The sequence below is a fragment of the Phodopus roborovskii genome, unplaced genomic scaffold, assembly GCF_943737965.1.
Source record: "Phodopus roborovskii unplaced genomic scaffold, PHOROB, whole genome shotgun sequence".
Classification (NCBI taxonomy): domain Eukaryota; kingdom Metazoa; phylum Chordata; class Mammalia; order Rodentia; family Cricetidae; genus Phodopus; species Phodopus roborovskii.
This window is the reverse complement of record NW_026126514.1, coordinates 1,150,095-1,173,703: the sequence shown is the minus strand read 5'-3', so window position 1 is coordinate 1,173,703 and position 23,609 is coordinate 1,150,095. Positions and strand designations below refer to the sequence as shown.

General features: G+C 36.3%; 1 protein-coding gene across 1 annotated transcript in view; it reads left to right on the top strand.

The window, feature by feature from the left end:
- Prkd1 (protein kinase D1) overlaps nucleotides 1-23,609 on the top strand; it is a 300,779-nt gene that overhangs the window by 134,900 nt on the left and 142,270 nt on the right. The window lies entirely within an intron of this gene.

Genomic DNA, 23,609 nt, shown 5'->3' with positions numbered 1-23,609 from the left:
TCAGCCATACTGTACTAAATTAGTTTAGTGGTCATGGAACCAGAAAACTGAAGTTCAATGGGAAACTGTTCTGTCATTCCTATCCTTAATAGGTACAGACACCTCAGAAAAGACCAACATAATAAAAATGCATGATTGAAGACTCAGATGAGGAATGTAAAAGGCTGGGGGTTGGATTTGTAAAGAGTCACCTTCAAGATTCAAATCCAACACCTCTCTTTCTCTGATAATGCCTCCTTTTTTTCTCACGTTATCTTTTTTGGTAAAGATGAGCAGAATTCTTTTACTTTCATACCTGACAACTGGATTTTGTGCCACAATCTCAAAAGAGAAGTCAAGCATCCATAGTTACAAATATTGCAATTCCCAAAGATAAAAAGCTCTTAAAGTCCCTAAAATTCTAACCTCCCCAATCACAATTTTGAATGTTAAACCATGATATAAAGCCTAAAACCTTGAAAACTGAAGTTCCCCTGAAGTTAAGGGTGTATGTGATAGAAAGCCAATTCAGGGCAAGGGATTACTGCAGTTACTGTTATACACAGGTGGTTGCCAAGACACTCAGTTCTTTGGTACTATAATTGTATTCTGTCACATATTCCGTTTCACTCAGTGACAGCCCACAGATCTGTGGAAACAAGATGGACAAGGGCCCATCCCTGGTCCCTTTATCTTATTACTCAAGAAATCATTTGCCTTATAGGTGACTTATGGACTTCTTCAGGTAGATTTGGTTTTAATTATAAAGATCCCTGGAACTTCACCAGTTGGTAGAATTCCAATGCAGAAAAATTATGCATTTTCAAATGAAAATTTTAACACTACTATATCAAATGTCCAGCTGAGTCACTGGAATTTTCTACCAAACTGATTGGATTAATGGAAAACCCCAACTTTCACAACTCCTTAAAATTCCCTTTCAAAGCCTTGGTGGCACTCCGTTCTCATTCCATTCTTGTAGCTTTCATGTTCAGTTGAAATCTGTTGTATTTTGTGAGGGAGCCCAAATCTTCACATAGACATTTATAAAATGTCTTATCCTTTCTGGTCATTATTAACATTAATGACCCAGTAAATTCTTGAATTTTCAGATCTTACAGGAATGCATACTGTATGTATTTGCTCAAAAGAAAACTGGGGACTGTTTGAAATATAATGCCAGTAGACAAAAAAAGCATGGGCTGTTCTTTCTTTGCAGTTTGGTGATAGATATAAGTGTGTCTTCTCTAGTAAGGACCCTTCACCAATTCATATGCATTTTTTTTGGCAGGCACAGCTTCTAACTGGGCACTTGTCTGTGGCTTAGATGCTTAATGGTTGTGAGTTATTTTTGTTCACTGGGTCAGGAAGTTGTTTGATTTTGTTTTTTAAGGGTAAGACTTCTCCTCCCCTCCCCAACTGTCCATCTACTCATCTCTCTTCTGTTTCTTCCCTTAGTGAATCATGGTTTTCAAGGTACTGGTTTCAAAATTTTGTGAGAGCATTTTCATCTCCTGGAGTGTTCATTTTGGAAATTTGAGTCTTGGGTATTTTAGGCATTTTATTATTTTATCGTTTTACATTATGGTAATTAGTGTCATGATGTATATGTATTTGGGACTAATGAATCACTCTTTTGACAGTATCTGTCCTTTCTGTCTGAGGGAAGATGGGCAGTGTTGAACAGAAGCAAAGGTTCAGCATAAATTTCAATGATACCAAAGGCATGTAACATGTCCTTTCCAAGTCATAATAAAATATAAATTCCATGTAACCAATTCTAGTGCAGAATAATTTTGTTTACTTTTATACACATACACAACTATGATACCAAATATTGAAAATAATGAAGGAGTATAGTTCTAAAATAACTAATAAGGGATAGCTTTGTCTGTGTCAACATGTATGATGAGTAGGAATCCAAAAATATCACTTAGCAATGACATGAGTTAATTCTTTGCTTGACTGAATGGTAGTTCTGGAAGAAAGGACCACTTATGACTTGCATATTTGTGTGTGGTAGGCTTTTCACATGACAACAGTAGGTTTAAAGGCCACCAACAGAGATCAGAAGTCTAGGTTTTAGTTCCTCACATGTTCTTCTGTGACACAGTTCATGATTAGATGTAAAATATAGTCCCAGAGTCTATTATCTTTTCAGGGTTGGATTGTCATCTGTTAGCCTTTTGTTGTAGGACGGTTTTTCTTTTTATTATAATTATTTTTGTATGATTAATTGGTGAAAGGTGGAATAGTAATTTCATCTATGAAAAAAGTAAAATGCTATCCTGTGGCAACAGATACTTTTTAATATGATTATTTTTGTATAGTTAATGGGAATGCATCATTCTATTGGAAAGGTACATTTTTCTTAGTGATCATGATTATTTCCTAAAATGTCCTGCCAACCTACTCAGCCTGGATATGTTTGATTTGTAAATACAGTAAACTTAACTGTTCCTAAATCTACAGATGCTTTTTTATCAGTTTGTCTTACTGGAATAAATAGAGTTCCTTCTGGGGCTTCCTTCATATTTGTGAGATTATCAACAATGATTATCTGCCACTGAGGGGCCCTTATCATGCAGGCTGACAAAGAGACCCTTGCTCCAGACAGCACAAAGAGAAGCAAATAATTCATTTGGGAGTGCAGTAAACTCTGATATTTCTATTTCTGTTGTTGTAAACCTAAACACATTTTTCTTGTATTAATATTATGTTCATGTTGCTGTTTGGATGGTTTGCCTTTCTAATGGACTGTACCATCTATGCACATATTTTTTCTATGACACCATTATTCATAGCATGAGGAAGGGGTTGTGGGTAAGGGTTTAGAATTGAAAGGTTTCTTTAACTACTAATTTTGAACACTCTCATTAAAATATAATTTTGATGAAGCTGATTATTCCAAAACTATACTAAGTGGCAGCCCTGTACTACAAAGGAATGTATAGAGAGCCACTGATTTTGCATGCATATAGCTCAGGAAGCTGACCTACAGCTTGTGCTTGCAATGATCCATTAAGTAAATAGTTGAGTAAAGTGTGCCTGACATGCCTTCCCTGGGGTCAGCCCCTTATCACAGTTGCATCTTGGTGTTGACAGTGTGCTGTGGTGTAAGCAGCACTCCACAATGGTGATGGGCAATGAACCGCTGAAAGAGTGACCCCTGCATACCTCCCCCAGTGGTGCCACACAGATGTAACTGATGTGTGTTTCAGTATGACAGGTCATGAACTGATGTCCTGACTACAAAACAACCACAGACTAGCGCTTGCCATCTAGTGTTCCGTTCTAGTGCTCCTTTGCTCTTCCATGCTTGATTGAAGAGTAATGTTACAATCTGCTTCTTCCATGCAATGAACTGGAGCTCAGAATATGCAAAAAATGGAGATGCACAGAGCATCCCAGAGGACAACAGAAATCAGTCCTAGATGCATGTCTTTTCTTTGCCATAACTACAAAAGTGTCGTATTTATACTGTCATAAGTTTGAAAAGTACAGAAAAGCACAAAAGATATGAAATGTTTTTACAGTCCCGTTAGATAATATATTTATTGTATAATGCATTCCTTTTTTTTAACAAAATAAGAGACCCATTGTTTTTGCTAATTCATAGTTCTTTTTATCATTTACTAGAACCTTCTAGTGAAACTCTCAAAAATTACATATTTTATGCTTTACCTTTCATTCATTTAGAACATATTTACTGAGAATTTAATGTGTCATAGTATGTTGTAGGTGGAATTTGACATTAAATTAATTAATCTGAAGTTTTGGAAAAATTCTATTGCTGATTATTGATATGTTTAGTAGGCAAACATTGGGCACTTGTGCCTAGGTGCTGAGGACAGCATGCATGAAAAAGACAGGCCCCACTTCCTGAAACCTACATAGGGTAAGGGGCTGGCTGGGGTTTTCATGTAAACTCATGTACAACCCTTTGTGGAGCTGTATCCACTGAACTTCATTTGTCTTCACTTTTCTCAAGTTGCAGCCCGTGTTGGGGGTGAAATCAATTGAATTTCATCTGCAAATGTATACGTAGATGTTCTTTTCCGTGCCATCTGTCATCTTGAGTCAGAAAGGTTCCTAGCTTCTGCTTTGATTTGGAGGAGATCTTTCCCCATAAGTCTTGAGCATCTGAATACTAAGTTCCTAGTTAGTGGCTGTGTGGGTATGGTGGGGGTGTGGTTTTAAGAGGAAGTATGTTACTGTTCTGTCATCTACTAATTCTCTGAGAAGACATGTTGTTCTTGCTTACCCTAAGTTCTAAAAGGTGATAAGGTCATGATTACTTATTATGGGAGAAGGGCAAACATGTGTTTGGAAAATAAGAATCAGGCTCTCAGAGACCTGGAGTTCCACATGGAAAACCCTCAGCTCAGGAGTGAGCAGTCTGCCAAAGTCATCACAAACACTCAAGTGTTCAAATGTGTCTGGGCTGTAACCTCTACAGTGAAAGGAAATCCTGATTTCTAAAAATAAAGATTGCTTTTATTTTAAGAGTCAAAGGGGAACAGACTGTCCAAGTAAATACAGGTCACTGACATGTTTTGATTGTGGCAATGGTATATGAAGAGAAGTTCTCGTTAGTGCAAGATGCTGTTTTCTTTAACTGACTCCAGACAGAGAACACATAGAAATGCCCTGGGACTAAGAGAAGCAAGTGGGAAGGGAGCAGTGAAGATCACATCCAGTGCTTGTCTGAGGAATCTAACACTGTGTTACATCTTTAGCCTTTTGAGAGGAGCTTGAGAGTAGAGGGAGGTGGGTTAGACACAGAGTGTATGCTGGATGGTCAGAGAGTATATGCTGGATCACAAGCAGATATTTATTTCTCTAGAAAAGTGGAGCAGGGAGGGCAATACTCTATGCATATTTTGTTAGGAATGTCAATTTGAATTTTTGTATTTGGTGTTTTCAAGGCAGAGCATTCTTATTCTTAGTATGTTCATATCTCAACTAATTATTTTCTGTGAATGTAGAGTCAGACTTGACTTGATTTCTGTTCAAACCTGATTTTCATTTTGCTTTTTTCATTCACACCAAATTTAAAATACCATACTTTTTCAAATCACCTTATTGAAATATTTCTTTTCTAACTTTTTGTACACCCTTCTCATCACAATGAATGCAAAATCACATGAATTTGGGAAAGACTGACTCTAGATAAAATGACACAGTTGCACACTCAAAATATTTTACTTCTTTATTCTTCTAAAAGGCAGCATTGCTTTTAAACACCTTCCAGGTCCTGATCTATCAAGATAGACAAGATCTGCCAGATGCTTCTTTTGTAAACTAGATTCAAGATAGTCTTATTCTTCTACCTTGTAAACACAAAAAAGAAACATTTTTAAAAAATGCCTTTCATAAAACATCTCCCATGATGCCCCTTTATGGTCCTGTGGTTATGAGTAAATTAGCTTGTGGAAAACAAAGGAAACAAGATGAAAGAATGTCTTAGTTATTTGGGAATTGCTTCCAATAGCTGCATGAAACATAAAAAGAAATAAGCAGAGAAAATTGAGATCATAGCTTAGATTTTCATTATTGCCAGGCCTTTTGTCCATCTTATGTGCCACTATCAGGCCCTTGATAAACTATAAGTATACATGTGTTTCCTGTGCCTGTTATTCTGCATGTGGAAAATAAAGGCCGAGGGAGCTGAAGCTCCAGGTGACACTTGATATACAGAGATTGTAAAGCCTGCTGGTGCCATTTGAGAGCCTATTTCAGATAAGAGACAAAAAACAAACAAATCAAATAAAATAACAATGATCATAAGAAAGTTCATTAGGCCAGGTAAGCAAATCGTCAGCCACTTCCTGTACTACACATGCTCAGTGACCTATCTCTACCGGACCCTAAAATTGTAAGATGGCATGAATGATTTCTAATTGACCAAGACAAGGCTTTAAGGTGGTTGTATTATCTTTGCTTCCTGCGCTATCCTGCTCACATTCTGAACCCTTCTGTCCAGAGGTAGTACAGCATTTTATAAGGCAGGAGGTTCTTACCTATTGATGGGAACATCAAAGAAAAGAGGGGAATTTGCTGTTTTTCCTTTGTTCTTTTAAATCAGATGTGTTGCCTGATTATCAGTACAAAGAAGAAAAATGCACAACTCCTTTGGGGTTTGGCTTTTGGGAAGTAAGTTTTTAATCCCTGAATGAATGGCTCATATCAGCATAGTCAGAACAATGGAATTCCACTGTACAAATGCCAACATCAGATCCATGGCCTTGGCTTCCTTTTAGTACAGTATGTGGAATCATGAAGTTAATCCTGTTCTATTAGCCTCTGGCACTCAGGAGCTTATGAGAGACAGTACTGTCCTCATTATTCCTAAGTTGTTCCTGTGTTCTTAATTCCATCAGTATAAAGAAGTAACCTGGTGGTGTTTGTGACAGTTTTGTTACATAAGCTTTCTCAACCCATTTGCACATTTATTATTCATACCCATTCCTTGTTCCTCTATGACCAATCATTAGTTTCATTTCAATAAGAGAATTGTGTTGTGTGTATCTTCATACTGTTTTTCTTAGCATTCATTTCTAAGCTTTTGATCTGGGACATCAAAACATCATATAGAATTATTTATTGGTCCCTTAGACAAAAGGGAAAATGTTTCTGTGTAATTGCAAAGACTTCAATTAAATTTTCAAAAGTAAATTGGAAAATAAAATGTACATATATTTAGAAAGTTGACTAATGATGTGTGACAGAATTCTATTAGGGCACTATCGTTTGTGTTTGTAATGCAGACACATACGGTATAATTTCCAAGCAATTAAAAATGAAAAATTAACATATGTGAAACAGTCACCAGACAATGCTTAATACTAACTAAAATTAATATTCTGGTATGGAATTGGAGCAAAGTATTTAGATAAAACATAAAGACAGTGCTGACCTCAGATAATTATGAGACTACATAGTCTGCCAATTTATGAAAATTATTTAAAAATAAATCAACCTTTAGTGAAACAAAACTCTTATTCTAAAATATCTGATTTTGATTATATATACTATACCGTAAAATGTATAAGCTGAAACACATACTTCCTCCTGAAAGGTTTTGTTAAGTTAGAAGAGAATCCCTTTCAAGTGAGGATCTCTTACACATTCTTAAGCAATTAGATCTAGTGATCTCATGGGTTAAGGGTACTCCTGAAAGGGATTTTCAAAGGCAACACAATTAATGCATGATAATTCTTCCTTCCTCCATCTTTTCAAGTACAACCTTTTGGAGCATTTGTCTAAGTTTTCTTTATCAATAAATACTTGGGTGTCACATATCAGATAAAAACTTAAATGATCAAAGAAGGTGCAGAGCAGCAAATAGTGACCTCTTCTCTCCTTCCTCAGTATAAAATTTCCAAATCTTTCTAAGTCCCACCATACTAGTTCCTGTGTCTCTCTACATGTCTTAGGTCTTCCAAAAATTCTATGGCTAATTGTTTCAGTCAGTAAATAGCTCTGCCCTTGGATTGAAAATAAATTTTGTTGGCAGTCTCAGGAGTGTCAGAGTGTGATCAATATATCTTACATTTACCCCCTTTGAATAAAAAGCAAAGTTTTAACTCTAGTACAGTAAAACTATGTACAATAAGAACAATTATCAGGTAAGAATTACATTTTCAATGTCCAATCTATTTGCATTTGGCAAATTCTGAGAAAATACTCTTTTATCTAATTAATCTTGGTGAGTCCAAAGTTTTGTACCTAATTTATTTTCTATCTTAACTTGTATTGACAACCCAAAACTGTCTTTTTAGATATCAAAACATTCTCTTAGAGAAACAATTTAAGCTTTTATGTTTCTCAGCATAATACACTTTACACCTGTTTTGTGCATTTCATTTTTGAATATGATAACATGGAAAACTGGAACTATGACTATCTAGTCTTCAAGCATGTCAGAGACTAAAGATGGTTATAATAATACCCAAGTAAACTGGAAGTACAGAGCAAACAAATTCTAAAACTAAAGAAATATCAAAGATATCTGGATTCCTAGACAGTCACTTAACATTCTTCTGCAATATTGGGGCATCCATCTTTGGCCTACAATCGTAGAATATCTGATAGACTTTTCTGTAAAGCAGGGATTTTGAAGGACTATCCTATCTTGTCTTGGCAAAGTTCAGCAGTCAATTTCTTTTGTGACTTGCTTGTCTAATTTAGAAAGCATACTGTCAGCAGTTGAGGCAAGGGTAGTTTCTTGTCCAAATGGCTCACATTGCCACATAGAAAGCAAGCTCCATATGGAGGTTCTTTGATGCCCATCATCTTCTCTGAAGTAGATTGGTGCTGCCAGGAGTAGATGTGTCTCACTGTCATAAAAGCATTGTATTACTAAAACAACTTAAATGTCATATTCTGTAAGTCACTAAAATGTTTGAAGACCACCTGTCTATCTAAAATATATTTCTCTTTGACCTTGTAATCATACCTAACATGGCCACAAATTTGATTTGTGACTAAGTACAACACCACATTTCTTAATTATGTTAAACAGTTTGTAATAATAGCTTCTAAGGACTAGAATTTTATATTAAATTTTAGAATGAGCTACATAGATAGTATACCTTAAACAAGAGTAGAAACATATATACTGTATGTTAAAAGAAAAGCAACCTTAAATAGTAGTAAAAACATGTATACAGCATAACAAAAATAACCTTAAATTTGTATCAATATATAAAAATAACTTAAAGAATAAAGGAAACATTCAAACAGTATAACATAGTAACTTTAAATTTGTATCAACATACAAATATCAATACCAATGTAAAATGTTTAAGAATAGTAGTTGCTTTTTTATTTTAAAAATATGTTTAATAATCTACCCTTTTATCCTGTCATTCCTATATCTCCCCCTCCCCTTTTTTTAGAAGAAGATCCCTGGATCTAATCTCTTGATTAGTTTCCCCCAATTAAGACCAATAACCACTATCAACCAACGCCCCCAAGGGACGATAAACATCTATAACCCACTGCACATCCAAAACAATCCACTCTACCTCTTGGGACTGTGGGAAGTCTCAGAATTATTAAAATGTGGTCAAAATATCACACAGCAATCTTTAATTTCTATATTTTTAACTCAAAGTCTTGATACTAATTGAAGGATTCACTTAACTGCTTTAAATAGAGTACAGTTATGTTATGGAAATTGAAAATAACTTGAAAGGCATACTGATGTCTATGTTGTTATCAAGAGCACAGAAGACCTGGAGAAACTTGTAGGAGAAGTGAGAGCTCCAGGAGGGAGCCCCATGACCAAAACAAGACTAGTTTTTTGTTCTATTTTGTTGTGTTTTAATGACCCCAAGTTAGCTTTTCTGTTGCTGATGCCTGTTTATCCTGTAGTCACCTGATATTCAGCCAGTGACCTCACTGCCACCAACATTTTAAAGACCTATTAGTAAGAAGTATAAATTACCAGGAGACAGGTGCTACACATATATTAAATAACTTATCTAAGTTTTACACAGTATTCACAACCTGTAAGAATGGATTTTCTGACCAAGAAAAGTCCTCAGGGATTTTAGGTGTGAACATTAGTGCACTCTTTCAGGGTTTCTTCTTTAAGAGAGTCAGATTGAGGAAAATCGGCTAGTAGCCTCATTTTGTTCTTTTACATCCCAGTGTTACCACCTACCTTGCACCCTTTATTTTCTAGGCATCACCCCACTCATCCCTAAAATGGGAATGCAAAGCAATAATCACTGGAAGTCTTAATTCTTCTCTAAAGTTCTTAACATTGGGTGGGCCTTTTGACTTGTTGTCGAATCTTTCATTTTGTCTGTTTCAGACTTCTATTGTTTTCAGTTAGAAACCAGTAAAGCTGTCTGAAATACAAAAGCACTGTAGTACACCATAGTGGCAGTTTTCTGTATTGGAAGACAAAGTGAGAGAAGTATATCTGTTTTCATTTCCAAGCTGCACGTCCATATAACAAATCACTGTTGTGTTAGTCATCTCAGTGGACCTATGTAGACTTAGTAGCTCTCAGACACTTGACGTCTGTCAAGACATAATGCAGATGTGTTTTTACAGCACAATTGTGAAGCTCTCATTAATCATTAGCACCTGTAATTGCTTGATATGAACATTTATTTTAAATCTTAAAAATTATATGCAACAAAACAATAATGTAAACTACCTCTAGATTATGATTGTCCAGAAATTGCTGCATTTGGGAGTAATGATTTTATTAAGTCTTTTCTCATTACTTTTTTATTTTTGCTAGATGACAGTATTGAAATTAAAATAGAAAAGAATTCAGCCCCAAATTAAGCATCCCAGTGAGTCACATCCACCATCTGCTGCTTTTAGGTAGGGACATAGTTTATTAGACTCCTGGAACAACATTTGACATAAAGCATCAATATTTATATGTGCTTAAGGAAGAATTTATAGTTGTTTCCTTCTTGAAAAAATTAACCAGGTTATACTTTTGTGTATGTCTGTAACTATAACTGATTTTAGAATTTGATAGCCAGCCTATTATTGCAAATCTAATCTAAACTTCTAATGAATTAGCTGACCTATTTTTCTCAGGAGATATTCCTTCTTTTTTTTTTTTAAATCTTTATCTATCTCTGTTTATTAACTTATTAGTGTAGAACAAATTTAATTAAAAAAAAAAAAACCAAACTTACCCAGTTCCTCGCCCAGCTACCACCTCAATGATACTATTTTCTGAGCTTCACCAGCTACACAGAAGCTCTGCACCTCCCTCCCCTCCACCACCACCACAAAGCTCTGCACCCCTCTTCCCACTACCATAGGAGCTCTGCACTCCCCCTTATAGGAAGTTTGCATCCCTCCAAGGGAGCTTTGAATCCCCTCACAGATGCTCTGTACCCCTCCCCCCATAGGAGCTCTTCCTCCTCCAGTCCCCCACTGGAGCACTACAAGTCCCCCATTTTAAGCTATAATGAACTTCTATTTAAAAGTTAAAAACCCAAATTTAATATTATTAACATTATTAATGAAATTGTTTTAAAAATATTTGAATTTAATAAAAAATATAGTGAAAAAATTAATCTTGACAAGACATGAGACCATGGATCAGATTCTGACTATAGAAAAGCAAGTGTGGCAGAAATTAAACCCCTGTTTTTATTGGAAATTATGTTTTTTGTTTACTTTTTACAAAACAGTGACTAGAGGAGTAACTCTAATGAGCTCTGTTTCTAAATTTGAACCTTGAAGATTGCTACGGTTGATATACACCTGGCGTTAGCCACCTCTGAACAAAGGGCCCATTGGTTTTGCACAGCAGTCATAGGGATACAGGTGCTGGTGTAAGAGAAGAACCTGCACAAGATGAGAGGACAGGGTGTGAGTCTTTGCCAGCATTCTCTGTGTGTGGAACTCAGTGCAGTAGCCTAGAAAAGCGCAAAGTGCATTTGGCAGTGCAAGTCTTTGTGGCTCTGTAGTGAACATGCCTGATGTTTGTCACAACATGGTAAATGTATAGCAAATCTTCCTCTTGTGTGTGTGTGTGTGTGTGTGTGTGTGTGTGTGTGCTCGTACATGGTGTACATACACATGTGCAGCCTTGGTTGCTCATCAGTTCTGTCTGTTTTGTGTTTTGAGATAATCTTTTACTGAACATAGAGCTTACCGAAACTGGAGTTTACCAATTAGGCTAAAATGGCTGGCTTTAGAGCTCCTCCTGTGCCATCCTCACATCCACAGTTGGGATTATGAGCATGTACCACCATTCCCAACATTTCGTTTAGGTTCTGGGAATTACAACCCAAGTCCTCATGTTTGTGTGGCAAAAAATTTACAGCCTGAGCTCTTTGCCCAGCTATCATCATGAATCTTCCTATATCAAGCATAATATGTATATCATTTATTTGACTTTTTAAAAACTATTTTATGCAAATAGGTATTATATTAATCATCCTGAATCGTACTCTGAACAGAGAGATGAGTGATTCTACCAAGTCACTATGGTGTAGTTTGGCGCAAGGCCATGCAGATGCATCCTCTTTAGTTGGAGTCAGCTTGGATGAGATGATGGGGTGGGTGTCTCAGGGTAGAGGGAGTGCAGAGAAATGTTTTTAAGTTTTCTAATTTCTATTTTCTGTGCTTATTCAGACACTGGTTGCACAGCTGTAGGACATAGAGTGTGATTCTCTCCACACACTTCCATTTAAGGATACCACAGAGCTGCACAGTTGCTTGCTTTCAAAAGTTGAAGAAATCATTTGTTGGTTTCTTAATTAATGTACCTAGAGTAATGGTTGTTTGCCTTGGTTTCCTTGATTGATCCTTTTGACCTTAGGATCAGCTGCTTCTGAATGGTTCCTTTCCAACTCTATTAGGCTGATTTCCAGAACCATCTGATAGAACTCTACCAGGTTAGTTGAGGGACCCAAGACACATTCTCATCTGATAGAACTATACCAAGCTAAGTGAAGAGACCTAGGCATACTCTCTTAAGCAGTTGGTCCCTCTGATTTTGAGTAATTTGCCTGTGGAAAAGCATGACCACTATTTTTACCAAGGTATTAAGTGGTAGCTCCTCTTAAAATTCTGGTAACTGAAACAGACCATCCCTATACTGATCACCTTTAGTGAGAAAACTGCAGTATTCAACTGACATCCTCATTGTTGTTGAGCACAACATTTTAATTCCAGGGCTTCATTAGATTCTCACCTTTTTATCAAAAGTAAACTGGCAAGGCATTTTCATTTCCTAATTGGGCCATCTCTTTCTTCTCTCTTCCACTTGACTGAGTGGTGGATTAATCTGTTTCTAGAATTGCCTGTTCCTCTGTGCTTGGTCTCCTCTGTAAGAAGGTAGCCTTTGTTCCTCAGATTTCCCTTTGGCCAGGTTGCAGTTCAGCAACTCATTAAAACATGTATTTATTCTACTCTGGCGCACATTGTCTGGCCAGCCATTAATTTACAGTGAAATGTAACAGTAAATTGTTCTCTGTGGTCACAAATGCCAAATACTACACGCTGTGGTGGAGGGGCTTCCAACATAGGGCAGAATGAATGAGCTTAAGACCAGTGCTGGGCTTGTTGGCTGTATTTTCACAGTGGACAGTTTTGTTAGAGGCAAACTTGGAGAGAGCCGGGAGTCACTTGTCTGGGATGTTTTTGCTCACAACCACAGAGCCTGGAGAAACACTGGGCTGATCGTGTAATGAGCTCCAGCCGAGTCTACAAGCCTCTAAGCCCTTTCAAAGCATGTTTAGTTTAATGAGGGTTTTCAAATTTCAAAGCTCACACACCTTCGCATAAAAACAGATGATTATGACCAAATTAGGGAATGTTGTTCCAGGAGTGTTTTCCCCAATATGTTCTCCTTCAAGTTGTCAGCATTGTTCTGTCCCACTCTCTACCTCCCAGACATCATTTTTAAATATGCTTTTTGAAAGTCTTATTGTATATAGACTCTATTCAAGCAGAACATTATGTCACATAAAAGAAAGCCTTTTATAGTCAAAAAGGATCATGTGTATTTTTTCTTCTTCATAAAACACAGAAAATTAAAAAAAAACCTTCAGATTTGTCAGCTGTCCGGTGAGCCTAGCTGTCCATGTCCAGTGTGGTTCTGCCCTAAGCTCTGTAACCTGTTCAAGTAGGGAGGTAGTGAAAAAAAACCATGCAGCTATGCAATAGGATCTGTGATGGGAGGGAGCCACCCTTTAATCCAGCATACATATCACAGATTACACAGAATGTGGTATTTAAATGTCAGAAATGTACCCGTATGAAGAGATATATGCAATTATTTTGAAGAAGGCATGGAACATGTGGACAAAAATTTGCTGTGCAGAAAGGGTGATGAACACATTTTTGTCTGCCGAGTTCCTTGAATATCTTTCAACCAAATTATCACACCTAAAGAATTACAGAGTTTATTCAACTTGTACTTCCTAGTCATCATCTGTCATTTGAGCGTACAGGGAAGATGGGGTGCGCGTAGGGGGGATTAAAGCTGGAACTTGAAGCAGCTAACCAATGTCCACAGTTAAGACCAGAGAGAGGAAAGAGAATGCATGTACGGTTACTGCTCTGCCTAATTTTTTTCTAACCTTAAACAATTGAGGATCAAAAGCTAGGAATGATGCTGCATACAATAGGTGGGTCTTCCTATCTCAAAGAAATCAAGACAATCCCTAATAGGTACTCCCAAGGTCAACTAGATCTAGCCCATCCCTTATTGATATTCAATTCCAAGGTTATTATAGATTGTGTTAAACTGAAAATTAAAAATAATCATTAGAGCCTTGTACAATTTAATTCATTCAGTTTGTGTCTCTATAACTCTGTATGTTTCTAGCATTTTATTACCATAGCCCAAGTAATGACTGCTTTGAACTTTGGTTTGTTTGTTTTTTGTTTCTCTCTACCTTCATGAGTCAAAATCAATCACTTCTGTTATAATGGCCTGTATTTTGTTAAAATTTTAGTGCAAAGTTTTATGTGCAATATGTATCTGAGTACAAGTGAGAAAGAAAGAATACAGAGAAAATTCTTTTCTGCTGCAGGGAGGGGACAAAGAGAGGAGATGACAGAAAGCCTATAAAATCAAGAGCTCCAGAAATCTACTAAAGGATTGAACATTAGGTCACAGGGGGATCTGGATATCTATTTGTTGGGGAATAGTCATTGGAACTGAATCTCTTAGCCATTAAAATGCAGCTCCAGATATGTGAAATACTAAAATGTAAGGCCCACATATGTGAAACTACAGAAAGAAAGAAAAGTAATGTTTCAGAACACTGGAATGGGCAAGACCACTTCCCAACGGACCCCAAGGCACAGCAAGTGAAAGGAAATAATAACAGAATGTATCTTCTCAAGTCAAAAGGTGCTGTAGAGTGAGTGACACAGTCAGTGAGTAAAGAGACATTCTATAGACCTGGAAGATCTCTGCTAACTGTGCAGTTGACAACAATTAATATCCAAAACACATAAAGAATTCAAGTAATCCAAAAGCCGAAAAGAAAAAAGAATAGCTGACAAATGTAAACAATAGATATAAACATTTTTCAAAAAGACATATATGTCCAACAGGAATATGGAAAAAAAAACTACTCAGTATCTCCGATTATCATAGAAATGGAAATCAGGACCACAGTGAACACTTTAGAGTAGCCAAGAAGTGGAAACAATGTGTATGCCTATCAACAAAGGAATGAATAGGGGGAAAAAAGGGTATTTCCAAACTACAGTGGTAGAAAGCCTTACAGTGGTGAAATCTTGCCCCTTGCAACAATATTGATTATACCGGAGATCACTGTATTAGATGACATAAAGCAGACATGTAAAGACTACAAGAGCCTATTTGTATAATGAATTTGAAAAGGTTAACCTCATAGAGACTGGGAGCTTGATGATTGTTAACCAGAGTCTGGGTAAAGTTAAGGAAGAGAGAAATGGTCAAGCATTACTGAATGAGGGCTAAAAGTGAAAGCCCATAGTTAATGAACCATTCATAGTAAGGTATGTATTGCAAACAGAAATGATATGTGTTTGAGGCAGTAACTATGTGTGTCCTAATTTGAACCTTGCATAAGGTGTGTGGTAGTTTGAATGAAATGCCTCTCATTGTTTTGGATAAATAAGTATTCTCCAGCTAGTACACTGTTTTGGGCAGTTTAGAAGGTGTGGCCTTGTTAGAGAAAGTATGCCACTGAGGTTGAGTTGTGAGGTTTCAGAAGCCACAAGCTCTTCCAGTTCATTCTCCTTGCTTCTTGTTTGAAGTTGGAGATGTGAGCTCTCTGCTGTTCCCATTGCCATGTCTTCCTTATGCCATGTTTCTCTACTGTAAAGATGAGGGACTTTTATCTCTCTGAAATCTTAAGGCCCAAATAAACCCTTCCTTCTATACGTTGCCTTGGCCATGGTTGTTTATCATAACAGTAGAAAATTGACAACTGAAATAATCATGATTAGAAATCTTGTATGGTATTCAACAAATGTAAGTACTTTTATGTGTCTGTTATAAACAATTCAATAAGTGAGGCAGTGGAACACTTTCAAGTGTTAAAAATATTAATAAGAAGCTCAACAATTTATATCTTTCCAAAATTTATCAGCTTTCAAGAAATGGAATCATGTGAAAATATCAGTCTTTCATAAAGCCACAAGGATTAATAAACTTTAAAATAATAACCAAACTCAAAGGTATTCTTCATTTTAAAGGCAAATAAGATTAGAATTATATATTGGTATTTGTAATATACTTAGTTATGAAAAATAACTGGAAGGAAGATTGGACATTAAGCCTACAGTGTGTGATCCTCGGGTTGATATGAAGTGTGATCAGATAACTGTACACAACAGTGAGGCTGCCTGGCACATTAGTTTAAAAAAAAGTAAAAGCAACAAAGAGAACATAGGGGAAAAAACAGGGAAAAAGTAGTCACCTTAATTATGAATAAATTAATTTTAAATGACAACAACCCAATTAAGTAGTAGAGATTGCCAGAATGGATTTTTTTCCCAACAAGTAAGACATGTATGTCGTGTGCAGAACTCAAAATATAAAGAATGAGAGATTCAAATGATGACAGAAGAATGGAAAGCACACATTAATTTTAATAAGTATAAAATGATCACTCACACAGGAGACACTACCAGACACAGAAAAGCATATTTAAGGCTAAATTCTCCTAAAACACCTAACAGGCTTCCATGTATGTGTAGCTCCCAGCAGTACTTCAAAATGTTTGATTTAAACAGAATTCAGAAAATAAATGTCATTCTCCTTTCTAACCAATTTATACCGGTAATGGAAAATCATGAGTTATATAACCAGTGGGGTGGAGGTGGGGGATTAGTCTATTTGATATTTATTTACCTTGCCACTCAACAAAAGTAGAATGCCCATGTGGGTTTTCTTCATGTTTTACCAAATAATATTTATAAAGATCAGTTTTATTCTGGGCTGTGAATCCCCTTAGAAAGTTTTAAAAGTTATCCATCATTGGCTTTGGGCCTTAAGAGAAGTAACTAGGAACAGAGAATATGAAGACTGAGGAAATTTCTGAGCTTTCAGAAATTGTCCAAGTTTCTTATGAAATACCTTTAAATTAATGACAAGTTCAAGATGTATATTAGCTATAAAGTGTACTTTATTTAAATTTACAGATAAAAATTTATATTCTTACTGTGTATTACATGATTACTTTTAATTATTTTTAAAAGTCTGATATCATCCTGCATGGACTAATTGAACATGTTAATAATATACATTTCTTTAAGAAGATATGTTTTTCACTAAAACCACTGATTTTGATTTTATATATGTGTGTCTTCATTTTCTATCTTTCTCCTTTGTCTTAAACTGTGGGTCAAACTGCTGTTTAAATGTACATATAGTCAAGTTAGTTGAGACTTATATGCCATCCTAGAGTTCTCTTCTAGTAGCTGATGAAAGCAGGAGCAGACCCCCACAGATAAACACTGAGACTATACACTGAACTCCTGGAATCCAGTTGCAGAGAAGGAGAAGTGATGAGCAAAGGAGTCAAGACCAGGCTACAGAAACCCACAGAGACAGCTGACCTGAACAAGGGGGAACTCATGGGAAAAATGGGAAAGCAGCATTTAATTAACCCAGAACCCCTGAACATGGGTCTCAGTTAGAAGGCCTGGGCAGTCTAAGGCACCTCTGACAGTGGAACCACCATGTATCCCTGGTTCAGGAAAGGACTTTGGGAGCACATTTCCCATGGAGGGATACTCCCTTAGCCTAGAGGCAAGAGGGAGGGCCTAGGCCCTACTCCAAATGACTTGACCAATTTTGATGATCCCTCCTGGAATGCCTCACCATCCCTGGGGAGTGGGTGGAGAATGGGATATAGGGGTGGGGGGCATGGGAGGATGGGAGGGAGAGGGAACTGGGATTGATATGTAAAATAAGAAAAAAGATAATAAAAAGAAACACTCTTTAAAGTTAAACTCCTCCTAATTCAGTGTTGACACAGGAAGATGAGATTGACTAATTCATTTCCAACAGATTCTCCACTTCCAGCTTTGACAGGGTTCTGTTTCAGAGTTCCTGGGAGGTTGTCAAGGATTACTAAATTCAGTTTAGGAAGGATAGAGTCTTACTGGCACTTGGCTCTGTGTTGAGACTGTGTCGTTGCCCCCCCTCCCCCAGAAGCAATCATTTCAAAGGAAGCTAGTTTCCCCAATTCCTAGATCAGAAATCTATGAAAGAAACATCCTGTGAAGTAAACCGCACTTGTTCCCTGATTGAGGCCTGAGCAACAGCAATTTCCTCAGAACCATAGTAGAACAGTGGCAATTTCCTCAACCAGAACTGATATATTGCTGATTCTCTATCCTCTTTCCTCATTCCTTATCCCTGGAAACGGGGCTGATATTTTTCATCTCCTGTTGCTTTCTGGGATATTCATACTGAATTAAATTCCTATCCCAGTTTTCTTCATTATGTTTTGCATTTCTTCTGTGGGACAACTGCCTGCATCCTATTTTTTTTTTTTTTTTTTTTTTTTTTTTTTTTTTTTAGACCAAAGAGTTAGGTATCTCACCTAGGATTCTGCTAATAGCAACTCTCATACTTTCCTTTTATTGTATGTGGTGAGAACAGTTCCCACTTTGTCATTTACAAAGCTACAGTATATTATTATCTATAGCCATTGAATTATACAGTGTATCTTTTGAACTATTTCACCTGTGTAACTGAAATTGTGTGGTCTTTAGCCAACCTCAGTGCAATCCCTGCCCTAACTTTAATCCCCATGGTAGCCACCATTTTGCTTTCTGCTGCCATGAGTTCATGTTTGATAGATTTCATGTATCAGAGAGATCCTTTTATGTCTCCTTCTATCTGGCTCATTTCACTGAACATAATTTCTTCCAGGCTCATTCATATTATTGTAAGTTACAAGATGTCTTTTTAAAATGAAAATTTCTGAATTATATGCCACTGTGCAGGTTCTGTAGCCACTAATCTGCTAAAGAATAGTTTCCTTCTTTATCCTAACTATGATGAATTGTACATAGACAAGAAAGCAATTGTAAATGATCCTATAAATTCCCAATCTCAATCCTCTGGATGTGTGGGTTCTCCTTTTTCTATGTTTTGTTCTATGTTTTGGCTCTGGATTATAAATTAGGATAATTGATCTAAGGTAACATCAGATGATGGCTTTAACCATCATTTCTCTGATGATTAGTGATGTTGAATATTTTACATATATGCTGGTTATTTGCATATCTTTATATGATATCTCTTCAGATCCTTTGGCCTTTTTCTAATTGTGGTGTTTATTTTCTTTATTTGTGTTTATTGTATGTCAGCATCTTGTGAGATAAAGTATCTGCTGATACTTTCTCCCCTCCCTTTGGATGTTGCTCTGCTGTGTTCATTGAATCTGGTGGTATGCAGAAGCTTCTTGTGTTTTTTTCCCATTTTGTCCTTTTTTTTTTTTTTGTTTCCTAATAATTTTGTAGTTTGAATCTTTAACCCAGTTTAAGTTGTATGTTGTTTATGTTATGCGAGAAAGAGTGTTTTGTATTGAGTAAATGTGAAAATGGCTTTATAAAAATTTTCGGAATTATCTGCTGTCAAAGGAGTACTTAGAAGGAAACTGATTATATTAAATTCTCTTGTTATATAAGAAATCTTACAGGGTTCAAGCCTGTTATACAAGCTTCTATTATAAGAACTTAGGGAGGGAAGTACAATCCAACATCAAGTTAAATAAAGAAAATAACAAAGATAGCAATGAAATATATGAGAATGCGTATGGGAAAATTACTGAGGAATTCCAGGAAAGCAGTAGCTGGTCACTGGAAAAAGGCCACCAGACCCAGGCAGCATAGGAAGACTCTTCTTGAAGTTCGTGGGGCCATAATGAATTATGTAAGGCTTGAGAATTTGAAACAGAAAATTATTTTATTCCACTCAGTCATGGACCCTTCAACTTAAGATATCATTGCACTGGCCCCAACAACCATGTCCCCACTTAACTGTGTTATCTTGTGGCAGATGAACATATTAATGTAAGAGAATACATTTCACAGAAGGAAACTAGAGACTGGCTGAGCTTGATCCTAACACACTGATAGGGTAACACCTTCTGGGGAGTCTCCATCTCTTAAATGTCCTACCACTATGACACCATGGTGAGGACCACATCTTCAGCACACTTCTATGAGGACAAGTCACACACACATGAATGCTCGCACGTGCGCACACACACACAGGTTTGCACATGTCCAAACATCTGTGCATACTACACATTCAACAGATTAACTTGGTGTCATAAGTGTAACCTGAGGGAATAATGTGAACACCTTTATTTCTTGGCTGACAATGTAGAGGAAATGAATCATTCCCCTAGAGATAAGCAAATTTACAGGAGGAAGCAAAATCCCATTAGTACTGCATCCATTAAGAATATTGAAACTCTAGGCCCAGAAAATTTCATTGCAGAATTTCGATGAAATCTCATTGCAATCATTTAAAGAACAAACAGTGTCAACACCATTCAGTTCTCTAGAGAATGCCAAAATTTAAACTTCTTGCTCTCAGTGTAGATAGATGGATGAAGCACAAAGCACAAAATTATGAAGTTTGCAGAATACTACATAGGTGAAAATGTATGTTTCTTTAGGTATACATCCTAGGGGAGGTCTTACCCTCTCCAAAGAGCAGATGTGGGGTTGGGGTTTGGGGAAACAGGAGGAGAGGAGGGAGAGGGAACTGGGATTAGAATGTAAAATATCAATTCATACATTTAAAAAATGCAAAATGTCACAGTCTTTATAATTTCAGACATTTTAAAAATTCAGTGTATTTAAAATGCTGAAACTTTCTTAATTGTGTGTTCCTATAAAGTCAAAGTAAGTTGCATATTTTCTGTTCTAAAATGGAAGAACCAGGACACAGATGTAACCAAATCAAAACAACACCAAAAATTCCTACAGTATTGATAGTGTGCAGTGCCTCCCAAGTTGCTTTTGGTCATGATATTTATCACAGCTGCAGAAACCTAGCTAGAACATTTGTGTTATCTTATTGATTAGCTTTTTGCCCTCATGTTTTAAATTGCTTTTTTTCTTTATCAGCATAATAATTTTATACATTTCTATGGTGCATTTTAATTACTCCCTACCCTTACTCTTGTTTATTTCCTTATCATTCATACCCTGTCTTCTCTTCTGGTCCCTTTCCCAGATGCATGAAGTCTCTCTCTCTCTCTCTCTCTCTCTCTCTCTCTCTCTCTCTCTCTCTCTCTCTCTCTTTCTCTCTGTGTGTGTGTGTGTGTGTCCACACGTGTGTATGTGTGCACATTCCTGTCCCTTTTATTTTAATTGAAATATTGTGTTTCGTGGCCACAGTTACTTTGACTTCCTTGAAAAGGCCACATTACATATACAAAAGTTTCTGAGTTTCTAAGACGGTGAGCTAGATTGTCAATATAATGATTGACCTTCTTTACTAGGCATGAGGAGGTAATACAGTAGTGGAGCTATTCTAGGTCTTGGCTGTGATTTGAATATTATTTGCCTTTCTTTTTTGTTTGCCTATATCTATTTATCTGTATGTTTATCACTCTATCAGTCTGTCTACCTAGCATCTATCTATTTTTAGATCTATCTTCTATCTATCATATATCTATCAAGCAGCTATCATCTGCTATATCATACATATAGCCTATTGATATAAATGTATATGTATATACATATATGTTTGCATGTATATGTATTCTATGTTTATGTAATACATTTAAAATTTTTAGTATTATACTCTAAAGTTTATAATTCCATAAAATATTAAATATCTAGAGATAAACTTACTAAATATGATTAAGATATATCACTTCAATATATAGACACAAGATATAGATACCGAAAACTACAAAATATTGTTCAGATAAATTAAAATGGGCCTATTTGGCTCCTAATTGAAAGACCCTATGTGAAATAATGTATTTCTTCCCAAATACGTCTATGTATAATCACTGAAAAATCATGAAAATTTTTTGTGTATGTGCAGAAATTGATAAGGTGATATTTAAATCCATGTGTATCATGAGAAGTATTATTTAATATATATAATTTCCAAATTACTTTGCAGGGAAGGAACTGGAAGGAGGAGTTATATCTTATTTCTAGGTTTGGATAGAGCTATGGTAATTATAAATCCAGTGTGACACTGGTATAAAGATGGACACATACACACTCATCATGAGAACCAGCAATACTACTCCTAGGTGTTTACCCCCCATGAAATGAGAGCATATGCCCAGTAAAATACTTGAACATAAATGTTTGTAAACTTTTTATTTGTAACCGCCATAAATTAAGGGAAAAAAACAGATGTCCCTTTGTGGGTGAATGGACAATTATGCATGATCCATTTAATGAAATACAAATAAACAATACCTATGCAATGTGTACAAATGAATCCAGTAATATTATAACTAACAAAGAAAGCCATATGGTTTAAAAGTACCGAGAAAATGCTGTGCTGTTTCCTGTATGTGAAATGTGGTAACATGAGCTAGTCTGTAGGGTAGAGAGGGACTATGTACCCATGGTTAGGTTATGTGGCAAGTGGATGGCAGAGGAATAGCTCAGTGACCAAGTGTCATGGCTTGATTATAATTTTGTTAGCATGGTTATTGATGTTTGTTAAAATGGTTAGATCTACGTGCTTATGTGCCTTTTATGTAGTATGCTTTATTCTTTAAGGAAGTAGGTTTTTTTTTTTTTTAATAATTGTGACTTGTCTATTGTTTTTGAGACTGAGGAAAGTGGTATTTCCGTTTTCTCTTTGTTCTCTAGTGCTATGATGATATTATTGAGGACATTTTTTAAAAGTGAACTACTTTTTCCCTTTTAATTAGCACAGTGGAAGTGGTGACATCATTTCAGCTGCTCTGTTTATTTTAGGAAAGTCTAAGAGACATGCAGAAGTAGTTTTAAGCCTTGTCATCAACATAGACTCCTAAAAGCCCAGAATGTTCTGAATATATTTATTTTTAATTTATACAAAAAGACTCACATGAATGAAGCCCTTAAATTTATGAATAAGAAAAAATGGATTCATAATACACTGCACTTTTCTTCAGAATGTCAGATAGAATAGAAGGTAGAAGGCAGACCACTTTTTAAAATTTTTCAGTGTTGAGACAGGTCTTCCTATGCAGTCCAGGCCATTTGGAACTCAGTATGTGACAGAGGCTAGCTCAGAACCCACAATTTCCCAGTTTTCCTTCTGGTTTCTGAATGATGGGATTCTATGCCTCTGATTTTCTGTCACATACATTGACATGGGTTTGAGATCAACACCAATTCCAGTGTGAAAAATGTAGTCTTCTCTTTCTCTGCCTTGTGACTGTTTGCACCAGATTACAATGCTTGCTATTTGAGTGATCAGTAATCCCTCCAGAAAGCCATGTGTTAGCAGAAGTCTTCATCTACCAAAGTTTAATTTTTATCAGTAGCTCATTTGTTTTAGTGAAAATCCACCTGACTGGATCAGAAAACCCTTTTTAGATAGTTCTCATATGACCTTAGATATACAGTTTGGAGAAAAGCAAGGAATGTAGTGATGAGAGCCAAAGGCAAGTACTGTTGTCTAGCCTTATTCT